Raw genomic sequence first — 19,316 nt, forward strand, 5'->3', positions numbered from 1 at the left:
GAACGAAATGAAATACAAAGTTAAATATAAACACAAAGATACAATGAAACAAAACTTCAATTAATAAATAACAACCTCTGAAAATTGTTTACATGTAAAAAGGAAACAAACTATCTCAAGCGATGGTAGCTTATCTCTGATAAGAGATGTGACGACTACATGCCTTTTGAACTTTGTTACAATGAGGATTAAAGGCATTTTTATCATGAAGAAACATTGAGAAACCCTAAACATCCAAAAAAATAACCTTAGGAGATGATGCGCCAAAAGGTATAGGCCTGGATGGGGTTGGTTGGAATGTCAACTTCCCAACATCGTAACTTTGGCATATGATCTCTGTTTGACGTGCATGATATGCCATTAGAAAGGTCTATTCGAGGACAACAACTCTTTCTTAAAAATGTGGGTTGATGACCACAGTTTCCCATTTCCCCAAAAAAACGTCATTTAGGGCCTCAAAACAACTTCAGAAGTTTAGGACACAAAAATTACCAAAAATAGAAAATTGTCGAAATAGGAAACTATGCTAAAAAATACAAAACTGAAATGAAACAATGTTGGGCGTCCAAGTGGAATATGCGCATGGCCACCAATATCCAACTAGATAAAAAATGGTCAATAGTTGAGTGATGTCTCCTAAAGCCATCTTTCCCCTTGGCTCTTTTACTGTGGCTTTCAAGCCAGAAGCTAACCTTCTTTTCCAAATTGAGCCCATATAATTTGGCTAAAATGTGGCTAATCATAATGGTCCTTTAGTTAAAGGGAACATTTTTATCCCCACTTTTAAATATAAGCACAATAAGGCTTTGTATCGAAGGCTTAGGGAAGTTGTGTTTCACTACCAAATCGAGGAATTTGTGTATATGAGATGTTATAGGCCATTTTGTCCCATCTGGTCAATAGGCCTACAAACTAGATCCATCAACATCCATGAACACCTTGTCATCATCCCTACATAAGGCCCTAAGCATGACTATCTTAAATCCCTGAGTTTCTGACCTCTACTGCTTCATTTCAGTGCTTTTAAGGCCTAATGCACCTTGGCCCTTTAGGGACCTACTTTGAGTGGTAGGTTGCTTAGTTATGCACCTGCTTTGATCAAAGCATGCTTTCCCTTGTTGGGGGTGCATTAATCAAGAAAATCCAGGAAAAATAAAAATAATCCCGAAGCTTCCTATTCTTGAAGCTTCCCGTAGTTGTTACAACCATTTACCTTGGATAAGAACTTTGAATCCTATCTCCCCTATCTTGGATTTTTCACCTTCTTATCCCTTGAGCTCATCCTCCCATCAATAGTAGATCTCACATTGGTAAATGGATAAGAATTCCTAAACTACCATCCTCTCCTATATATTTACTGCCATCCACAAGCTAATGGGTGGATTTTGGAGATTAATCATAACCTTATGTTGCTTCTTTGATCATAAGAGAGACATCATTCCCATGCATTAGGGTGGCTTTGAGGTGTACATCGTGGCAAGAAAGGACAAGTCAACTCGGGAGGTTCTCTACAAGATCAACTTCCACTTTTGGTTGTAAACTCTCTCCCTTCGATCTTAATACAAAGAGTATACCATTTTCCTACATGTGTTATGTTATGTTTATGTACATGTGTTTCAATGCTATGCTGATCCATTGAATATAATGATTGGATAATGCTACATAGATGTCGTAGATCTTTGGATTGTGTTGTTTGTTTGTTCAGGTTCTAATTATAGTGATTAGAGCTACGGTTAGAGATGATAAGCCAAGAGGAGATAAGATCTTGCGACAAATTACACATAAGCATCTTTCCATTCTCCAATTCTTCTAAGGAAAACTTTACAGTTTTTTTTTTTTTAGACTAGGTGTTGGGCCTTAGTTTTGGTCTTATTTTTGCTCAAAGAAACTTACTTATCCATCTATTTTCCATCCATTTTCCCTTCATTTATCCCATTTTGATGTATATTTGATATCCATTCAGGTATTTAATTTTAATTTTTCAATTTCTAAAGTTTTTATGAAAATTTGGTTTTTAGTGCAAAATTGGCAGATTCAGAAATTCCCGTAATAGCTCTATGGTTGATATGGTTGCAGGACACTTGGGCACGAATGGAATGCATGGATGGACAGCTTGGGAACTAGGACTAAGCCAACAATGCTTATTTCGAACAGAACAAGCTTTATTAGGCCCATTTGGTGCTAGTCAACCATGACTAGTCATGCAGGAATCCCATAAAAATAGGGCAGTTTTGAGATTTCATAGGAATGGTCATCTTTCTTGGGATGGGGATAATGAATTCGACTTGTATAGGTGGATGAGAGTAGATGGGTTTGTTTGAGTGAATATAGATCAGTTTGTTCATGAGACTTCTTATTTAAAGCCAAAACTTTGATGGCTTATGTATTGATTTTGTGATATACTTTTATGCTGTGACATATTTGGATTGAGGAGTTAATTTGAAGACTTGTGTTATTATTATTTTGCTGTTCAATACTATGGATGTGTGACTGATTTAAGCTTCTGATATCACCTCTCAAAGTGTGCAAGGCAAGGGTGGAGGGCCCCCATTCCAAGCTAAGTACACTTCCTTGTTAACTAGTTTTATTTCCTTGTAATCTGGTTGATTGTAGCACTAGTTTTTCAAAGCTTTATTTCAGTTTGCTTTATGGTTCATGCATAGTGATTGATTTCAGTTGTTAATAGCTTATTCATCACTTTATTGAGTTGGAAAAACAGGTGTTCAAGTTGGGCATCCCTTCTGCTAAAATGATGAATCAAAACTAGTTTCTTTTGTTTGCATGCAAGTAGTTTTATTTTCATTAAGATTTGGATATTGAGATGAATGAATTATGATGGAATATCTTATGTGTCTCTTAAGTTAAGAGCTTCTTTCATTAATAATTTATCCATCTTAAGCTTTTGGTTTCAATCTCTGATTCATTAAGTGATAATTGAGGTGAAGGTGGACTTCTTGAGGTCAAGAACCCTTTCAATATTTCTCTCTTTTTAAGCTGATTGAATTAGAGTTATAGATGTATTACTTTTAGCTTCTGAATAACTTATCTTTCAAGGTTTGATTATATCTGATCTTCACATCTATTGAACTTGCCTCAAAGCATAAACAACCCGGATTGATAAGAAATAATTGTGTTAATTTAGGACCATAAATTAGCTCAACATTTTGGCGCCGTTGCCGGGGAGGCAAATATCGGCATAGTCAATAGAAAGATAAATTTCAAAACCACAAAAACATTAGTTACATTCCATTTTAAGTTATGTTTCTTTATGCCTAGATATAGAGATCCTCAAGGTAGATTTATCAAAAACCCCCCACAAGTAGAAATAGGATCATCACACACTCCAGTTACTGGTAATCCAATAATTGAGGAGTTGGTAGAAAAACAAAGAACTGGCCAAAGATTAACTTTAATTGAAAGGCAAACTTTGTTAGCTTGGGAAGCAAAACAAAAGCAATTCTCCACTTCCGGAAAACAAAAACAAAAAGGAAAACAACCTGTCTTTCCATCCATAAATCCTCCTATCTTCCAACAGCTTGAAATTCCACTTGAAATTGAAATAAATCAAACAATGGCAGAAGAGGGACATGGATCCGTTCATCTCACTCCTGAACAACAAAGGGTTGAATATGAAAGACAACAAAGAGAATGGAGAAGAAAGAGAGAGGAAGAGGCAAAACAAGAAAATGATAGGAAGCTAGAAAACGACCGGAAAAGACAAGAAGATGGAATTGATCAAGAAACTACTTTTGGTTTTCCAATAGTAGATACAAGTGCAATATTGGGAGAAGAAGTAAAAATGAAAAATATTCCACCTTCTGTATTGCCAAACTTTTATGGAATGTCTACAGAAGATCCTGATGCATTTATGTTTGAATTTGATATCCTATGTAGAACATACGGATATACTGATGACGTTCATAAACTTCGTCTTTTCCCTGCAACATTAAAAGCAGCAGCTTTAAAATGGTTTATGGGTTTAGGAGAACAAACAATAGCCTCTTGGGATGATATGCGAACTGTCTTCCTTAAGAAATATCAAGCTTATTGTAGATCTAGAGATTCAAAGGAAGATGTTTTTAGAATGACACAACAAGAAGATGAAAGTTTAGAAGAATATTTGGAAAGATTCGCATATAATCTTCAGAAATCTAAACAACATTCTCTAAATCAAGAAACTGTTCGCACAATATTTCTCAAAGGTGTAAGGGATGAATACCTTGACATTTTGAATGTGATGGGTAAAGGAGATATTTCAAACCTTCCATTCGATGAAATTGTCGAGTTATGTCAGAAATATTCTAGAGGAAGATCAAAAACCGGAAGAAGGGAAGTAAGTTCAAAAGCAGCAAAGTCAGCTGCAGGAGGGATAACAAGAGCTGAAATAGGAAGTCTATTGGAAAATTTCAAAACAGATCTCTTGAGTACATTAGGGACACAAGTAGATGTGCTAAAGGCAAACAAGAAGAAAGAAGAACAAGAACAAGCTCTAGCAATCTTTTGTTCCAAATGTAAAAAGAAACATCCTTTGAGAGAATGTCCTTTGGATAGCATTCAGGTTTGTGGTCTTTGTACAGGAAACCATTCCACAGAGAATTGTGAAAAATTGAAAGAATTACAAATAAACTCAATGGAAGAAGTGCCAGGGATAGAAGGTTTCTACTATGTAGCACCACGGAGACCATGGCAACCTAGGATGCCTCAACCAAATCAGCCACAATTCCCTCAACAAAATTATGCCTATCCACCTTATAATCCTTGGACCCCTCCAATGCCATGGCAAGCTTGGCCTCCACAACAATATTCACAACAACCTGCACAAGGTTGGAGAGGATATGGTTATGGCAACCAGCAGCCTCAACAGTATCAACAACAATACCAGCAACAATACCAACAACCATTTGCATATCCACAATATCCGCAATCCATACCCTTTCAACAACAACATTCTGTATATCCGCAATCCATCCCATTTCCACAGCAGAATCCACCATCGTTGTTGACCCAACCACAACAATTACAATTACCTACAAATCAACCCAGACCAACTCAACTACCAGCCCAACCAATGGCCAATCCAAATAATAAGGTGGACAAATCTACATACACTGTGGAGGAAGCAGCATGTTTTCCTACATATTCAATCCTTCCTCTTAACGATGTCCATCTAAGGTCTGGAAAAGTGCTTAAAAAGGATTCTCCTCCAATTATAGAAGAACCAACTGAACAAGGAGAATCATCTGAAACATCACAAACTGAGATACAAAATCAGAAAGGAACAAATGTTACAACACAAACACCACCTTATCCTGAAAGGTTAGTGGAACAACAAAACAAAATAATCCTTCCTGAATTTGATATCTTAGATGAGTTAAAAAATGCTTATGTAAAAATTCCTTTGTTGAAGGCAATTAAAGAAATACCAATATATGCTAAAACAATAAAGGAATTGTGCATTCGGAAATTAGAGAAAAAGAAAAAGGATCCTACAACAATCCAAGTCATTGGTAAATTAGCAAGCCTCATGTCTACACAAATCATAGTAGAAAAATATATTGATCCTGGTATCCCAATGGTTACCATATCAATAAATAATTTCTCAATACCAAATACATTAATAGACTTGGGAGCAGCTATAAATGTAATGACAATGGAGACAATGAAAACTTTGCAATTAAGCAACATTAGATCAACTTCTACAATCTTGGAACTAGCAGATAGATCTAAAGTTGTTCCTGAAGGAATATTAGAAGATATCATAGTCTCCTTGGATTCATGGGAGTATCCTGTTGACTTCCTGATCTTGCAACCAAAGACAAACTTGGGAGGACATCCTCTAATCTTAGGCAGACCATGGTTAGCCACTGCTGATGCCTTTATATGATGCAGATCTGGAAGCATGATTATTTCACATGGAGATGAAAGGAAACATATCACTCTTTATTCACCTACACAATCCACTTCTTTAGAATCAATAATTGAAACTCAAGAAAAACAGCAAACAAAATCAGTTTTAAGTATAAATCAATTCTTTGATTTTAGAGAAGAAGAAGGGAATGAGGACTTAATGGATCTTTTCATTTCAGAACCAAGTATTTCAGAGCAGCTTAGGAAAGCTCAATATGAAGCTGCAAGTAACCTTCTGAATCAATGTTTTCAGGAAACTTGTACTGTTCAAACTTTGCAGAATTCTTTTATAGACATCTTTCCTATAAACACAGTCTTTAAGCCAACAATCAAAATAATTGAGGTTCATCCTGGAAAACATCTAAACATTGGAAATGAATTGCAACCAGCACAAGAGCAAGAAGTAATTGCACTATTACAGAAATATTCAAAAGCTTTTGCCTGGGATTATACTGATATGCAAGGAATTCATCCTAACACATGTCTCCACCACATCTATACAGATGATCAACTTAAACTTGTAAGACAACCTCAAAGACGAATGAATCCTATGATGAAGGAAATAGTGAAAGAAGAACTGCAAAAATTGTTAGAAGTTGGATTCATTTATCCTATTTCAAATAGTCAATGGGTTTCTCCACTAGTTATTGTGCCAAAGAAAAATGGAAAGTGGAGGGTATGTGTGGACTACCGGGAATTAAACAAAGCTACACTCAAAGATCATTTTCCTCTACCTTTCATTGACCAAGTGTTAGACTCATTAGCTGGAAAGAAATTTTTCTCCTTCTTAGATGGGTTTAGCGGATACAACCAGATAAGAATAGCAAAAGAAGACCAAGACAAGACAACATTTACTTGCCCATGGGGAACCTATGCATATAATGTTTTGCCATTTGGTCTATGCAATGCACCTGCAACTTTCCAACGAGCAGTACTTGCAATATTTGCTGATCTAATTCATGAATGTGTAGAGGTCTATATGGATGACTTCACAGTTTACGGAAACACATACAATGATTGTTTAAACAACCTTGAGAAAGTTTTGAAACGATGCATTGAAACAAATTTGTCATTAAGCAATGAGAAATGCTATATGATGTTGACAGAAGGAATAGTTCTGGGACACCACATTTCTGCTTCAGGAATAAAGGTGGATCCAGCCAAGATCCAAGTCTTAGTAAACTTAATGCCTCCTACAACACAGAAAGAGGTTAGAAGTTTCTTAGGCTATGCAGGCTATTATAGACGATTTATTGAAAACTTTAGTAAAATAGCCCAACCTCTGTTCAAATTATTAGCAAAAGATATTGAATTTCACTGGACAAATGATTGTCAAAATGAATTTCAAATTCTGAAAGATAAATTGTCAGTTGCCCCCATTCTTCGTGGACCAAAATGGTCTTTACCATTCCATATCTCAACTGATGCATCTGATACCGCGATAGGTGCCTCTCTTGGACAGAAAGAGAACTTGTTCACTTATGCAATATAATTCATAAGCAAAAATCTAACACCTGCAGAAATGAACTACACAGTCACAGAAAGAGAAATGTTAGCTGTTATACATGCAGTAAATAAATTCTGGCGCTATATAACAGGATATCAAGTTTTCATCCATACTGATCATTCAGCAATCAAATACTTGATGAATAAACCCATCACCAATGGACGAATAACAAGATGGTTACTGTTACTGCAGGAATTTAATATCACAATACAAGATCGGCCAGGAAAAGAAAATCAAGTGGCTGACTTTCTGTCCCGCATACACTCACCCCCTGATCCAAATCCAGTTGTAGATAACTTTCCTGATGAAAATCTATTTGCCATCACAGTCAAAACACCATGGTTTGCAGATATTGCAAACTATTTATCATCTGGAAGGTTTCCAGCTCAATTTACTAAAAAGAAAAAGCACAAAATTGTTAGAGCAAGCTCTAGATATACATGGGTCAATGGTGATTTATTTTATACTGGTTCAGACCTAATAATTAGAAAATGCGTGCGAGAAGATGAAATATTAGACATTTTAAGAGCATGTCATGATGAACCCTGTGGTGGCCATTTTGCAGATAAACGAACAGCATATAAAGTGCTGCAACTAGGCTATTACTGGCCATCCATCTTCAGAGACTCTAAGAAATATGTCAAGCAATGTGATAACTGCCAGAGAACAGGACGACCAATAACATCAGATGAAATGCCATTGAAGCCACAGGTTCTCATAGAACCATTTGAGCAGTGGGCACTTGACTTTGTTGGACCCATCAATCCACCATCAAATGGGAAGAGGTACATCTTAGTATGTACAGACTATGTAACCAAATGGGCAGAAGCAAAAGCAGTTAACAGAGCAACAGAAGATACAGTGGTCACCTTTCTTTTTGAAGAAATATTTGTCAGATATGGAGTACCTAGACAAATTGTAACAGATCAAGGAACACAGTTTACATCAAAGCTGGTACGAGATCTAACGGAGAAATACAAGATCAAGCATAGGAAATCTACACCATATCATCCACAAGCAAATGGTCAAGTCGAATCAACAAATAAAGTCCTGGAAAATATTATGACAAAAACAGTACAGATGAATAGAAAAGACTGGTCTGAAAAATTAAAAGACGCACTCTGGGCCTATAGGATCACTTGGAAAACAACAACTGGTTTCAGTCCATACCAGTTAGTATATGGGAAGGAGGCTCTACTACCTATAGAGTTTCAGATACATACATACAGACTAGCAGCTGAACTAGGACTCGACTTGACAGAAGCACAACAGCAGCGGATCATGGAACTGAATCAGTTAGATGAGCATCGTCAGCAAGCTATGGAACATACTACATTAGTGCAACAACAAAGAATGAAGTGGCACGACAGATACATCAAAACAAAGACATTTCACAAGGGAGACTGGGCATTGCTTTTCGACTCCAAATTCAAAGATTTCAAAGCAAAGTTCACAACACACTGGCTAGGCCCATATGAAATTGACGAAATCTTTGACAATGGAGCAGTAAGGATTAAGACCATCGACCAGGATTCCACCTCTTTTATAGTGAATGGACATAGGCTCAAAGTTTACAATCGGCCTATCAGTAAAGAAGCATTTATGAAAGAACTGATCGAAGACACAGAACTGGAACTCATGGCACAGGATGAGCCATCTTCCAGTCTACTAGTTGAATAATAAAATATATATATATATATATATATATATATATATATATATATATATAAAAACAACAACAACAACAACATAAAAAATAAATAAATTGTTTGCAAGTGAAAACCAGGCAACTGGCACATTGCAAGCACGAATTCATAGGGGAAAACCAGGGCAACTTGGACTCTATGAATTCTTCCTACTTGTTCTACTGTTCTCTTACTGCAGGTACACTCCACCAATCAATGACTTGAGGACAAGTCATATCTTCAACAAGGGGGGAGACTTGCATTTGCTCTTAAAGTGGACAGCTGAAGTTGCAACCATCAGCTCTTTAGCTAGAAACAAAACTTGTATTGTCAATAGAGGGACCTGATATAACAAATCATTGCAAAGGGACCTGAAAGACCTGCCAATGTCAACACAACATGTGCATATTTTGTAAGCAGAAAGAGGGACCTAAAACAATGAATCATTACAGAGGGACCTGATTATCAATTCAAGAATTAGAACATGAAGAACAAGGAGCATCAATAAAGTCTACATTTGAATCCATCTACAACATCTGATCAATTGATTTCATCCTACTTGTACAGCCATCATCCAGGGGAGTATATGTGGTCATTTTGTGCTTTAAAAATTCAAATTTTTCTTAGAAATTTTTAGTTTTTGTTAAGTTGAAATTAGTACCTGGGGATATTCATTATCATCTATATCCTATATTCCTATAACCCTTATACATTATAACCCTATTCCCTTTCATTTCCATACATATTCCCTCTTTTCATTAACCCTACTACCCCTAAGTATTTTTCTTTGCAAGCTTAAAAAGGCCAAACTGGGACAACTTTCAACCTGCACATACAAATTCAGGCAACTCAGAGCATTAGTGATGGTAATAATTTTAAACATGACCCCAATGGTCATTTTAAAATTATAAAACTATGTTATACAAAGTCAATAAACTTATGCGCTATATGGAAATCAAAGGATATTATATCAAACAACATATATACCATAGTTCGACAAAGTATGTGAATGCGCTAAAGTCGTTTCTATTACCAAACGCGCATATGGTATATGGTAAAAGGTATATATATGTTGCACATAAATAAACGCGCAAAGGTTCATACATATGGTATAAGGTATGGAATATAACATAGTTACAAGCAAAGGTTCATGCATCAAAGTTTATGGAATATGGTGGACGGCTGTGAATAAACAAACATTAGAACATTACGGTGGGAAATGGTATCCAAACATCATTGCATACATATCATTACACAGCAAGCAGTGAATATATAGTAATGCAAGCATATGGCGGTGGATATGATGATAAAACAATTGCAATGAATTAAACAGTAATCCCATATGACAACCGGCCAGCACACAGGTATGAACTTAACACGGTGGCATGGCAATTCGTTTATCCATTGGATGATACGCTGCGCAGGGATCATGCGTACCAAGCCATGACTTGGCCATCCTCATGACACAGTCGGGCGACTGGTCAACAAGACGGCCATGTAAGCCATGAATTTTAAAAACACCAATGGATATACATTGCAGTACAGCCTGAAACGGTCATGAACACTGACCAAGCTCTTGTGCAGTTCAAACAATAATCCTCTGTGTCGTGTTAAACCATAATCCTCATCGCCGCATAAGCTCAGAGAAATGGCGTTTGAAGCTGCAGCCTAGTGAAAAGGAAAGTGAACTGAGTTGGGAGAATTTAAAGAGGCAAATTGTTCCGGGTTTGACGTTTTGAAATAACGGATTTTCAGGGATTCAATAAGGTAAGGCGTTAGTTGTTTAAAGCTCGGCACAGTGAATCAAAGTTAGGAACTCTCAGTCATTAATGGTAACGATTGTTTTGCCTTGCCACCAGTCAATTGAACGGTTAAACCAAGATTTGGAGCGCCCGATATCCCTCCAGGTGCTCGGTGATCTAAGGTAAGCCGAAATTGTAGCCCCCAACTCGTTGATTTGCTGCGTGAATGTTGGTATGAATCCTTAGTGGATCAGGTCTCACTTAAATGCGAATGTATTGCATGGTCAACACGTTAGATTTTGGCATTGTATGTGGAGTTGTATGCCGTGCCGTGTCAATAATGAAATCCATGAACTAAGGAGGCACGACAGTTCAGTGTTATTGCATGTTATGTTGAATGGCGGTGAATGGCAATGTGAAGCGCTGTAGAATGCGCACTGCATTTGTTATTGTCACATAGTTAATTGATTGTGCGCCGATTTAAACAGCAAAACAAACAGTCAAAACAACATGCATCCATAACCCTTGCTGCGCACTGTTGTTTTCATTTACACCAAAACAGGGGATTGATATGCTTTAAGGATTGAATGCATAATGCCATTTCTGATTGAAGGATTGCATGTCGAAGCCATTTAAAAATTCATTTGAATGCGCTATTATTTGTTTTTGTTTTGAGGCCGAGAGTTTTTATGGGACAGCCGAGAGCAGTTTTTGTAAAATTTTGATGGGCCGAGGGTTGTGTTTTGCAAATTTTTATGGCCAGGAGTATTTGCAAATTGTTTTTATGAGGCCGCAAAGCATGATTTCAATTTCCAAGTGCTATAATGCACCGTGTTCATTTGTGTTTAGAGGCTGAGCGTATGTGAATAGCCCTCTATTTACCATGCTAAGGCTAAGTGCCTTCGTGCTCATAGTTCTGTTGTAACTGAGTGTAGTTTGGTATTTGATTTGGTAATTGAGGCCGTGTGCATAATTTTGGCACATTACACAGTCAAAATTTTTTAGTCAAAAGTTCTTTAAAAAAATATATTGAGTTAGGCCGAGAGCATCTTGAATATTTGTTGATGAGGCCGAAAGCCAAATGTATGTGCACTACACAGTTTTCCTGGTTAAACATATACAGTAGTCAATCATTTGAATTTTGGTAAACAAAATAAGGCCAGGAGCATGTATAAACACTGTTTGTATGTGTATTTTTGTTTTCAAAAACAGAGAGCAGCATATTGACAGGGTATACAGGCATTTGTTTGCATTGAACAGGGATTAAAACAGTGCTGTTGCTGAGGGCAGAATCAAACAGAGGTGAATTGAGTTGATTGAAAAGAGGAAGGTAAGGTTCTTTGCCTTCAAAAATTTCATTTCGAAATCAAACAAATAATTATATCTTTCTTTCAAAATGAAATTAGTAACAGCAGAGGAATTCATTCATTGGTTTACAGAAGCAATGTCAATCAGAGTAGAGCCAAAATTCCAGATAGAGAGTTGGGGGAAGGAAACTATAGAAAAACTTTACCAAGCAGGGATGATAAGTTTCCTACAAAAATTTGATGGCCACTCTAAACAAATAACCAGGGATTTCATAAACAATTTCAATCAAGACCAGACACGGGTGGGAGATGTCATTATTCCTGTAACCCAGGAATATCTTTCCCAAGCTTTAGATCTGCCCATGATAGGTGAGAAGTATTACAAAGGCCTGCACTTCAAGGAGAAAGCCTGGACTTTCTTTCTTGAGAAGAACCGGAAAGGGACATTTGACAGAACAAAAGGGATACCCAGGGAATGGTTTAATGAACCATGGGGTGAGTTGGTTTTGGTTATCCAAAAGTTTTTGACCTGTGATAGGGGGTATAGAGTGGCTCACTTGTATCATGTCAGACTTCTGCAACATATAAAAGGGGAGGATAGGATTAACTTGCCTTATTTCCTATATAGGAGCCTTTTGAGAATGATTGAAACAGTCAAACATGAAAACAGGCCTAAAGCAGGACAGATATACCACCAAGGATTAATCAAAATCCTAGTTGAGTATCAGGTGAGATCACAGGGCATAGTGTGGCGAGAATTCATGTCTAAAAATCAATTCATTGAACAGGTTCATGAGGTACAGGATAAAACAGAGCAGGAAAACAGAGGATTGATGAACTCACCCTTGTATCCTAGAACAAGAGCCAAACAACAGAACAACATGGCCATGCAAGAAAATGAAACATCTGTTATGTCTATTCCTAGGCGATTTAGGAATAAGAGTCCCATTGATTTAGAGAAGGAAGTAGAAACATATTCCCCAAGACAACAAGAAGAAAATGATCTTGCACAAGAGGCATTTGAGAAGGATTCTTCCTATGATGATGCAGCAGCAGCATCACTAATGAAAACAACACAAGATTTTGAGAGAGAACTTAATTTAGGAAGAATCAGGGATTTAACTGACCAATTGGAAATTAGCAAAATCTTAGAGAAGCAATTAAAAGAAGAAAACAAGGCAAATAAGAAAGATAATGCTAAATTGGTCAAGGCAAATGAGAAACTGAATGAAGAATTGGGGAGGCTGAAAAGGAAAAATGATCTACTTTCTAAGCAAGCATTTAAATGGCTAAAGGAAAAGAACATGTGGCAGGCAAAATATGAAAAACAAAAGGTCAAAGCAGCTTTGTTTAGGGAGAGACATGATACAGGTTTGGATTGTTTGGCCAGGGCAGCACAACAGGAAGCATCTACAGGTACAACATCTACTACAGAAAGGCGAAGGTCAAAGAGGAGCAAGCAAGCATGGGGACATGCTTGATGATAAGCAAGGGAGAGATGTTGGGCCTTAGTTTTGGTCTTATTTTTGCTCAAAGAAACTTACTTATCCATCTATTTTCCATCCATTTTCCCTTCATTTATCCCATTTTGATGTATATTTGATATCCATTCAGGTATTTAATTTTAATTTTTCAATTTCTAAAGTTTTTATGAAAATTTGGTTTTTAGTGCAAAATTGGCAGATTCAGAAATTCCCGTAATAGCTCTATGGTTGATATGGTTGCAGGACACTTGGGCACGAATGGAATGCATGGATGGACAACTTGGGAACTAGGACTAAGCCAACAATGCTTAGTTCGAACAGAACACACTTTATTAGGCCCATTTGGTGCTAGTCAACCATGACTAGTCATGCAGGAATCCCATAAAAATAGGGCAGTTTTGAGATTTCATAGGAATGGTCATCTTTCTTGGGATGGGGATAATGAATTCGACTTGGATAGGTGGATGAGAGTAGATGGGTTTTTTTGAGTGAATATAGATCAGTTTGTTCATGAGACTTCTTATTTAAAGCCAAAACTTTGATGGCTTATGTATTGATTTTGTGATATACTTTTATTGTGTGACATCTTTGGATTGAGGAGTTAATTTGAAGACTTGTGTTATTATTATTTTGCTGTTCAATACTATGGATGTGTGACTGATTTAAGCTTCTGATATCACCTCTCAAAGTGTGCAAGGCAAGGGTGGAGGGCCCCCATTCCAAGCTAAGTACACTTCCTTGTTAACTAGTTTTATTTCCTTGTAATCTGGTTGATTGTAGCACTAGTTTTTCAAAGCTTTATTTCAATTTGCTTTATGGTTCATGCATAGTGATTGATTTTAGTTGTTAATAGCTTATTCATCACTTTATTGAGTTGGAAAAATAGGTGTTCAAGTTGGGCATCCCTTCTGCTAAAATGATGAATCAAAACTAGTTTCTTTTGTTTGCATGCAAATAGTTTTATTTTCATTAAGATTTGGATATTGAGATGAATGAATTATGATGGAATATCTTATGTGTCTCTTAAGTTAAGAGCTTCTTTCATTAATAATTTATCCATCTTAAGCTTTTGGTTTCAATCTTTGATTCATTAAGTGATAATTGAGGTGAAGGTGGACTTCTTGAGGTCAAGAACCCTTTCAATATTTCTCTCTTTTTAAGCTGATTGAATTAGAGTTATAGATGTATTACTTTTAGCTTCTGAATAACTTATCTTTCAAGGTTTGATTATATCTGATCTTCACATATAATGAACTTGCCTCAAAGCATAAACAACCCGGATTGATAAGAAATAATTGTGTTAATTTAGGACCATAAATTAGCTCAACACTAGGCCACTAGGTCTAGGGAAGATACTTCTATCCGCAGTCGTAGATTCTATATAACAAATTGGCGACTCCATTAGGGACCGATTTATCTCCTTAGTGGTTTCCTTCACTTTTTCCCTTGTTACACCTCTTCATAAGACCTCCAGTGTCTCACTTAGCTTGAATTGACCCTAGGAAGACCCTTCATTGAGCTGGATTTGACTTTTTGTGTCAGAAAATCCCTTTTCCCTTATCAGTGCAACCCCTAGTCTACTGACAGAGCATTGCAGAGCACCCTGGCCTTCTCTATAACTGCATTGCAGAACACCAATAACCTCTTTGCACCTACGATGAACCCTATTTCATGAAACACTTGTCTTTTGATGATTTTCTCTCTGATTGACTTGATTCTAGTTGGTCCTCCTTGTGTCCCTGAGTGTGTTTAGCTCTCTTAGAAGGCTTCATCTAGTTTTCTTTTGGTTTTGAGTGCCTTTGATAAGAATAGTTTTGGGTTTTAATTTCTTCTTGTCATTAGGTCATTAGTAAACTGATTGCTTGATCATTGGATTGCTTGAAAGAATTGGTGTTTCAGTCATTGTTCTGAAAATTGTTTTTATTATCAGTGATTAGTTGAATATCTTAGTTTTCATCTTAAAATTAAGTGGAATTGAAAAGAAAAAGCTTATGCATTATGCATTGCATCTAGGGTTTTGTGAGTGAAAATTGTAGTTAGAAACAATTGTATTAGGGGAATTGCTTGACGAATTTTTTTTGTTGCATATTCTTTGTTCTCGTCCCTCCCATATATAGATTTTAATTGAAATGAAAATTTTCTTTTTATCATGATAGTTTTCATTTTAGGATATGTTGTAGTGGCTACAACCACGCTCCAAAATTTTGCCTTAGCTTCATTTTAGAGCCTCCCTACCAACCATCTTTGTAGCATGCTTGCATTGTCAAGTACATAGGCTTCATTGGTTTTTCAGCAACTTGTCAGCCTGTGCATGTTAGTTTGCTTCACTCCCCTCACAGGCTACCACTCCGGACTTGGGCTAGTTGTTGGCGGAGAAAATCCCTCAGAAAATTGCGTAATCCTAGAGGGGAACCAACCTTCCCTCCATAAATTGCGCAAACCTGTTGGGCAACCTGCTGGGCTCAAAAATTGCACAATGCAGTTAGACAGTCTTCCTTGGGAAAATTGCACAATCTGGCCCAGCAATGCAGCTCTGCCCATAAATTGCAAAAATCAGTTGGGTAGACTGCTGAGCTCCAAAATTGCGCAGAGCAATCAGACAGGCTTCCTTGCAAAAACTACGCAACCTAGCCCAACACTGCAGCTCAGCCCAGAAATTGCACAATTCTGAGCAGCAGTCACCTGCTCCTCCCAGAAATTGCACAATCTCTTTGGGAAAACCAACCCAACTCCTCCAAAAAATTGCGCAATTCTCGGTAGCAGTCACCTTCTCCTCTAAAAAATTGCACAATCCCTCTGGGATAGCCAACCCAATTCCTCTCAGAAATTGTGCAAATCCCTCTCTCAGTCAAGCAGGTTGTTGCATGTGCCTTTAGCTTGACCGGTTCCCTTGAGGACCGAGAAAAACTAATTTGCATGCATGGGCTTCTCTTCGCGAAATAGCAAAAGGCAACATGCAAAAGGCATCCCAAAATCTAGGTATCTATTCTTAGTAGCTGGAGGTTACATGCAAAGCTCATTTTAGAAACCTCTCGCCAAGTGTTGCTTTTCCTAGATTTGTGGCATGCGCATTATCTTATCAAAACTCATCAACCAGACACTGCAGAGCTCATTCCTCACAGCAACCTTGCAACTCTGACATCCCACATTGCATCCAGGAGTCTTCGGCAAATTCAGCTTAGTTGTTTCAGGGTAAGTCTACTTTTCATGTCTTGCGCTGTGTTTCTGTCATTTTTTGCGTTTTGCTTTGTGTGAGTGTCATCTGCTTGATTTCGATGAGCGCTTTCTATCATTTTGATGTATGTTATCTTGTAGAAGCATCATTTTAGTTTTCGTTCGCATCTCACTGCTGTCACATGCATGATACTGTTTTTGCATCAACGATCACTATTGTGGTGACTCACTTCACACACATGCATGTTTTCCCATTTTCTAAATCCTGCACTTGCTGTTTTCATGCATGACTATTCACTCTTGTTTACACTTATTTTCACCATGCATTCAGACTTCTCATGTTTTCAGTCACCCGTTGGCGGGTCTGGGCTGCCTTACCCCGGACCTTGCCTTGCCCAGATAGCATTGCACATTTCTGGAAGTGAAGGCTCTACCTTCCCTCCAGAAATTGTGCAAATCTAGCCCAACACTAACCTCCAGGCTTGCATTGTGCAAATTCTGGGAGGCAGTGCCTCGCTGGCCACAGAAAATGTGAAATGTAGTTTGCTGGTTTGCATGTCACTACTGACTGAAATTGTGCATTGTGCAGTTTCATTCCTCAACGGGCCAGGCTAGACTATGCATTGCATAGTTCCAGTAGTCAATTATCCTCCTGATAGCCCGAACTGTGCCTTGCACAGTTCTGGCAATCAGTCTCCCAGCCTCTCGGTGAAAAGTGCGCAATCTTCACAAACAGTCACACATGTATGTTGCATGTCAGTCCTCCAGTTCGTTTTAGTTTTCGACTAATAGATTGCTTGTCATGAGTGTTTCTATGTCTCTAGGTATCACAGGTGTTCGTCTGCCTCTCAGCAGCACATGTACAATGGCTTATAGGAGAGCAGAGTCGATGACACCGTTCAAAGCACAACTTGGGATGCAATTGATCAAGTGTCTATGAACTTGCCTATCTATGAAGACATCAAGTTGTTCTTGGACAAGGATATCAAGATGAAATGGCAGCAACGTCATAGTGAGTAGAACCATTAGCAGTAGCATAAGGTAGCACACTTGCATGTGACAAATGCAAGAGGATGGTTGTTGACAATGCAGAGGTGGAACAAAGTTGCAAGCTCAAGCAGATCCACTTGTGATGAAAGCAACTTTGGAGATTGAGGCTATGAAGCGACAATGCGACAAGAGGATCGTGTGAAGATAGAGAGAGAAATAGAGAAGTAGTTACAGGTGCTGAAGTGGCAACTTAAAGAAGAACAAGAGTTGCACAGACAACATAAGGAGTTGCAGTGGGAACATGCACAACAGGAGGCACAACATGCACAGACTGAAGAAACTATGCCCATACAGGTTATGGACCCATACTATAGTTGTCATGGAGCAGACAGGGTGAGTAGTGTTATCGATCACATGCAAAGGTGTTCAGGAGCATGGATGTCATTGTGTGCATGCATGCGATCCCACCCATTTGGCATACTCATAGAGGCGAAGACAAGAAGCAAGTCCGACTGGAGCTAAACATGTATTTCGACAAGTTGATGTGCACGATCACCAACACACACTTGCAGATCAATAGAGACAATATGCATCAATATGTTGCTAGTCCAGCTACACTCAAGATGATGATGCACATGTCATCAGACGAGTTGGACAGAGGAGTCATATCAATGTACCCGGATGCAACGAAGGCAATATTTCTCTTTCAGCGGGATGTCGCCTTTGAGCACACAGACACCATCACGGACGACCAAGCTTGGCATCAGTCTGCCACCTTCAATCATCGTAAGGATGTCGAAGAGTTGGTCTTCCCACAACTGTCCAAGTCTTCATGATGTCTTGCATGGCTTGCTCAAGCCTATTTTGTCTCACATGGGTACATGTGTAGATTGTATGTAACGTCTTATCAAGTGGAAGTTCAAGTGTTCATAGTTGAATGTAACAATCATAGAGTAGTTGAAGAGTCATGAGGGTAAATGAATAGTCACAAAGGGGAATGTTAAGGGCCACCCCACCCTTTGCTATATATAGTACCTCATAACTCATTGTAGAGGCTTTTGGTCAGCTAAGTTTCTGATAGGAGTATCTTAGAGAAATCTTGGAGAGTATTGTAACAAGCCTTGGCTTCTCCATAGTGTAGAGCTAGTACATCTCTTTGGAGGAGGAGGCGGAAGTGACTGTAGCATTCCTCTATCAGGACTAGTGGTCGGTCATGGTTGTATTGTATGTTTGGAACTTTCATTTCCTAATATAACAAAGCCAACACGTTTCATGCATATGTTGTCATTGTATTTCAGCTATCTTGGTTACCCTAATGATATATGCATATGTTTTATTATGCATGCATGTATGGACTCTTTCTGTATAAGTACGTATGAATCTTACTGAAATGTGCTGTTGGTTTAACCATCACTTTAGATTGTTAGATTACTTTCTTTTCAGTTTGTGATGCATCTTCACTCGTGTGTTCCCTTCCAAGCCGTGTTCTTCCACAAGTTTCCAAGGGGCGCACTCACCTC

Source organism: Pinus tabuliformis, chromosome 4_2 (genome assembly GCF_031772625.1).
Source record: "Pinus tabuliformis cultivar Carrire ecotype Pingquan chromosome 4_2, CPIR1, whole genome shotgun sequence".
NCBI classification, from domain to species: Eukaryota; Viridiplantae; Streptophyta; class Pinopsida; order Pinales; family Pinaceae; genus Pinus; species Pinus tabuliformis.